This window comes from Bufo gargarizans, chromosome 2, assembly GCF_014858855.1.
Source record: "Bufo gargarizans isolate SCDJY-AF-19 chromosome 2, ASM1485885v1, whole genome shotgun sequence".
NCBI classification, from domain to species: domain Eukaryota; kingdom Metazoa; phylum Chordata; class Amphibia; order Anura; family Bufonidae; genus Bufo; species Bufo gargarizans.
The window spans coordinates 395,046,171-395,052,624 of record NC_058081.1 but is presented as its reverse complement, the minus strand read 5'-3'; the positions used below and the strand labels follow the sequence as shown (position 1 = coordinate 395,052,624).

Genomic DNA, 6,454 nt, shown 5'->3' with positions numbered 1-6,454 from the left:
TCTGAGGGGTTCAATGATCGGGGGCAGCGCAATCGCTGTTCGCCATCATGCTCCAGCTACTTACGCCGAATTTCAGGAAGTAAAGTTCTTTGTGAAAGTCGGCGAAGCAGCCAAATTGAAATTTTGTAAACTTTGCTCATCACTAACACCCACACAATGTAACTGTGGCATTATATATTGCGCTACACACATTACAGAAAGTTACATGCCACTCTTTTACATTAAATGTTGCCCCCTTAAATTTGATTCTATTTCATCTCATATTGTAAATAAAACATATAGAAATACATAACATCTTAAATTCAAGCCATAGGCGATGCACTATTTGCCCCTTCTGCTTCTTTTGACTATTCTATGCCTGACGGCAAGACAACTTGCTGCAGCAAAAGCCTTGCCCAAATGCTTCATCTACAATATAGTTAAAAGAACATTACAGGGGTTGTCCGGACTAAAGATATTGGTGACCTCCTCAGGTCATCAGCATCCAGACACCTACAGTGCTTTTGCTGTAAAGAGCAGAATGTCGTTTCTAGCACCAGAGTACTGCAGCTCAGCTCCCATTCACTTGAATGTCAGATGAACTGCAGTACCTGGCACAGCCACTACACAGTGCATGGGGCTATCTGCTTGCGGCCCTGTAAACTGTTTAGTTTCCAGCCCCAGTGTCTGCCAAAATCATTTGATAGACAGGGGTGGTGACAGGTCCTCTTTAAGAATGGCAGGGGTGTCCGGTGTTGGATCCATAAGGACCTGATATTGATGACCCATGCTGAGTATAGGTTATCAATATCTGTATCCTGGACAACCCCTTTAAGCCCACTCCCTTGGCTAAGCCCTGCCCAGTTATCAGTTAAAATAGAACAGGCCGACATATAATTAATCCATATTATTCAGTGATTTCATTACGCATTTTGATGCATGTGGCCCAAGATGTCCCTTTAACCTCATACCAACACTGACAGCCAAATATGCACACATGATATTTAAGATAAATCAGGAATATTCTTGCACTCTTTTGTGTTTCTTAGACCTGTCAAGGATGTAGAGCCGATCAACTATTCTGCATGCAGAAGGCCATGGTGAATGATCTCATCTTTATCGCAGTAAGCCATTTAACAATTATAACTATTAAAAAAAAATGTAAACCTTACTTATAATACATAGTATGCTATCATATGGAGTTTATTTAATTTATCCAAGAATTATGGTATGGTTTTGGAAAATGTAAAAGTACATATCAATATATTAATCACAAGCATGCAAAACAAAATAAATACTGCAATAGGAATTCAAAATAATGAATAAAATGGATTTAATTTTCATTTTAGAAACTCCTTGCAAATGACATTAACTGTTCACATAAAGATTTGGCTACCAGACTGGTAAGAATTATTGAAAAAAAAAAAAAAAAAAACTTTCTGAAACTCTAATCTTTCATAAATATTCTGATAAACCCTTGTCATGTATTATTAGAAAAACACATGAAATTGAAACTTAAAGAGTAGTAGTCACATCTTTTGACTTGTCTGTTTTAGTAACTACATGCATTCACCATGCAATAACAATTCTGGAGAATAATTTCTTATGACTCTACGTTGTGCCCTTATTCCTACTAAAAGTGTAAGGATAAAGGTACAGATGGGCAGTGTACATACACAGTCTGCCCCTGCCTCACTAATTGGGTAGTGTCTGAGTATGCAGGGACACACCCCAACTGGTAAGACCCATCTTACCATATCTAAAATATAGTCAGATAAATTATCATTTAGCCTGGAATACGAATATATACTAAAACAGACCTGTCAGGCGTGGTGACAGGTCCTCTTTAAGAATGGCAATAAAGAGCAGAAAATATGACTAGCTGACACTGTCAGATTGTATTGCCAGCCTGAGACTGGGAATGTCACTTTCAGCTATCCACGATACAGGGCAGATCATTTGGTTTGATGAGGTGCAAGGGTGCTGCCCTCGTTGCACCAAATAGCGGGTGTGAAAGTAGCCTTATAGACAAGGTATGACATTCAGGTATTGTATAGAACAGGGATGCTCAACCTGCGGCCCTCCAGCTGTTGCAAAGCTACAACTCCCATCATGTCCTAATAGCTGTAGGCTGTCCAGGCATGCTGGGAGTTGTAGTTTTACAATAGCTGGAGGGCCACAGGTTGGACATCTCTGGTATAGAACATAGGTATTATATAGAATAAACTTAAAGGCAGTGTGTAAAATAAGTGAATCTGTACACATGTCCTAGGCATTCTGTAGAATTCTGAGTGCTTTAGGTAATGTGTGAAATTAAAAAAGTGCAGCTGAAAAACTTAAAGGCAATGTATAAAATAAATTAATTTGTACACTTTCATAACCTGAATAAATTATTGTGTACATGCCTAAAGCTAAGCCCAGCCCTAATTAATAAAAGGTTGAAGTGATATAATGTCATTAAAGAGAGATTTGATTCAAAACTTTAAAACTTCCACCTGAAGTTTCCAAATACATCAGGTTTGGAAGAATTCCAATATTTTGTGATGAGAGAGAAAGAGTCTTCCATACAATTGGGGCACTTGTGATTCAAGTTGAATGTATTTGGATGACCAATTCAACCCCGAATCAAATTTTGCTCCTTATTAAATGTTAGCTTTCAGATAACACAGCGGGGTATTAATATTTCCTCACTCCTGTTGTCTATTCTAAATTCAATTAGTTTGGGTTTCACAGACTTCAACTCCTGTTGTCTTATATTTCATACTTCACCATAACATGCTGGACATTCTATAGAATATATTCATATTTTCATACATTGCCTATAAAAGCACATTTAGCTCATACTCAAAATGCAGGAGACATAAAAGGATGGTAGATTTTGGATCAGAAAGCACTTCTCTAATGAACAGTAAATACTCTGAATAGTTAGTAAGTTACAACAATATAATTTCTTCTTTTCGACTCGCAGCATGCTGAGAAAAATAACTAAATATGTTTGAATAAATTCATATTTTCAGAAACTTCAAATCAACTTCAAAATAGTTCTAGCTGCATTTGAGGTAAGATATAATGTTCTAATATTAACAAGCTAACAGAAAAAAAAAATATGTAATATGCAGTTCTAAGAACAGAGATCCCATATCCTACTGTAGTTGCAAATCCTAACTTAAAGGGGTTGTGCGGGTTCAGAGCTGAACCCGGACATACCTCCATTTTCACCCCTACAGCTCCCCTGACTTGAGCATCGGAGCAGTTCATGTTCCGATGCTCTCCTTTGCCCTGCGCTAAATAGCGCAGGGCAAAGGCATTTTTTGGAGATCCGGTGACGTACCGGGCTCTCCATGGGGCTGCCAGGAACCCTGGTTACGTCACCGGCACTGATGGGCGGCATTTAGCACTGCCCTAGCCAGTAAAACAGCCAGGGCAGCACTAAAGCCCGCCCATCAGAGCCGGTGACGTCACTGAACACACCGAACAGTGTGTTATTGAAAACAAAAGAGCCCGTGCCCTGCGCGATCTAGCCAACATCAGGGGGGCTGCTGGGGTGAAAATAAGGGTATGTCCGGGTTCAGCTCTGAACCCGTACAACCCCTTTAATAGTGTAGTCCAACTATCAACATATATGATGATAAAGATCTAAGCACTGCAGGCTCCATTGTTGCCTCCAGTGACCAATATAACGGTGGCCCTAAGTCCCTCATGAATGCTGAAGGGAATGAAGGTCATGATGCCACTCCTGAACCCCATTGCAAAATCTGTAAAATGGCATCCATGCATCTTGTGCAATTTTTTATAATGGAATTGTAGGTAGCAGAAGAGTCTTTGGGTCCCTTCGGGCACCAAGTCCTGGGTGTGACTGCTACTTCACTGTACCCCAGATAGCTGAAGCTCAGCCCCTTTATTATGAGGAGAGTAGTAGCATGTGAGATGGGAAGAAGGCAGGATGTTTTATACATCTTATTCAGACTATGTAATACATATACAATATAGATAAGGCTACTGTATGGGCACACAACTATTTATACCTGAAGTCATGATGCTGTTATTAATGCATTATATGACAGATCCAAATAGTCAATGGGCTGTGGTACCAACATTCTCCATAAGTGACAGAAACCAACATAGAGGCTCTGAACATATATGTGTTACCAAGCCTTACATCATATTTTACAAAAAATATAGCCCTGTAATTGTAATTTGTAAAAATAATGTATTTATATGTTATCTCTTATTTCTCACATAGCTCAACCAACCACTTCTCCCACACACCCATATATTTTGGGTATTACTTCATATGATTATTTTATTAATATATCTGTGGAAATAACTTCTCAAGATTAATTTACACACAATGTGTGTTTGATAAAGTGTTTTTTTTTTTTTTTTTTTTGTTGTCAAAGCCAGGACAAAAAAAATATAACACATTGACCTGTTTTGTTATCTTTACTACTTTGGCTTAAAAACATAAAAATAGCTTAAAAACTGCTACAGAAATTTGCTACAGAAAAATGAATTTGTAGAGACATTACATTTCACTTTCATTTTTTTTTTTATTCTAAATTGCTTAATTTTTAGAAAGGAGAAACTGAGACATTTGTCTGGGCTTTGATATCCCAAGGACAACTAGATCATTTCATACTGGCTATGTATGCAATCGTGGTAAGCACATATCTATTGACTGGAAAAACAACAATTTGAGACATTCTTTGGGATAGAGTTCCAATCAGGGAAAATGTTCTACATGACAGTAAAACCTATTGAAGGAGCTGCAGATATTGTGGGTTTATATTCCTGGTTGACACATGGAAAAATGTGGTCATGATATTTACAATGTATTAGATATAATTTCACTGAAATTTAAATGCCTTGGCCCATTAGAGCACATGAACGTATGCCCAAATAGAGCACATGAACATCATTGACATCATTAGCAAGAGCAGGGAGGCACTGGAAAGAACACATTCTGCTCTATAGGACTCCGAGCCATTTATGGTCCATATCTTCCCCATAGTGGGTCATTTGTAGTTCCTCAGGTCTGTCCACATGGTAAGACCTCTTTAATAATGGCTTGCTCGAAAGCTAAAACATGTCTTTAGGATTTCAGTGTAGTTTCCTGGGAAGCATAACATATTTTTGTCATTAAGATCTAGTTGGCAATTTACTTAGAAGATGAATGGTGGCTGCAATAGTCAGCTGTGTTCCTGATGCAGGTGCTGAGTGGAAACTGTAGTCTCCATTTTCATAGCACTGTACATGGTTCATTGTGAAAATGTTTGGAGCCACCATCCAGACAGGCCCAGGACGGTATCTTATAAATGCCTATCACTGCATTCTTGTGATATGCTGTAATAGGTGCCTGTGCATGCTGGCAATTTTTTTTTGTACCCCAAAATTAAATACAGTAAAACCTCTTAGAGATGACCATTCAAAATCACTTCAAAGTGTTTGTGTGTGTGTGTGTGTGTGTGTGTGTGTGTGTGTGTGTTTTTTTTTTTTTGAATGGGTGGTTATCTCAAGCGAGATGGTCAGTATGTACAATATAATAAATATATGGTGGTTTAGAAAATATGCCACAGGAAATCTAGCCTAGGTATGGGAGTGATGATTCCAAATTTGGTCTTTTAGAGAGGTTTCCCTACGAGTAAAAATTATAGTTAATACACACATATTTCAAAATGCCCCAAACAGAAAGTAAAATGTGTCATGCAAAAAGAGACTCGTTCAGATGTGATAAAGCAAAAATCAACCAGTTAAGCCTCATTCACACGTCAGTGTTTCATGGACGAGTGCTGTTCATAGTCTCCACAGACAGCACACGTCCCCATTCATTTTAATGTGTGTATTCACACATCAGTGTTTTAGCACGGTCCATGAGTCCGTGTTTTTAGCGCGGATGCATGCTCTATTCTGTACGTGTTTACGGATCCATCACGTTCCATTATAGTCTATGGGTCAGTGACAACCACGGAAGCAACACGGATGCCATCCATGTTGCATCCGTGTTTCACGGATCAATAAAGGGGTTATCCGAGTTTTTTTTTGTTCTTTCTATGTTCCTAACTAAGCAAATGTAACAGCTTTCCAATTCACTCACTTTATCTCCGGTGCCTGGTTTCTCAGATGTCACTGAGGGTCACATGACCTGTGATGTCAGCTTCTCTCCCTGCTCTGATAAAGGTATTTACAAGCCTGCAAACGAGATGTCACTGTGCTGGCCACGCCCCCCCCCCCTTCCCCTTCACTGCCATCTACTCTCTGCTAGGATTCTTAACCCCTTCAGCTGCACAGCAGTGAGGAGACAATGCTGGGCACTGGAGCTGATATACTAGAGAAAGCATTGCGCAAGAAGGTAGGGGGAAGATCCTGTGTGTAATAGCAGTGTCATTATACAGCTGGGACTTGTAGTCCTACACATACAATATGCTGCAGAGTCTCCCAGCACTCAGGGCAGCTCTTGTATTTACTCCCTTAGCAG

General features: G+C 39.3%; 1 long non-coding RNA gene across 1 annotated transcript; it reads left to right on the top strand.

The window, feature by feature from the left end:
* Positions 1-1,026: 1,026 nt before the first annotated feature.
* LOC122928463 lies at positions 1,027-4,638 on the top strand. Its single transcript, XR_006387888.1, has 4 exons — positions 1,027-1,103; positions 1,329-1,382; positions 2,997-3,038; positions 4,555-4,638. It is a non-coding gene; the product is annotated as an uncharacterized LOC122928463 (long non-coding RNA).
* The last annotated feature ends 1,816 nt before the right edge of the window (positions 4,639-6,454 follow it).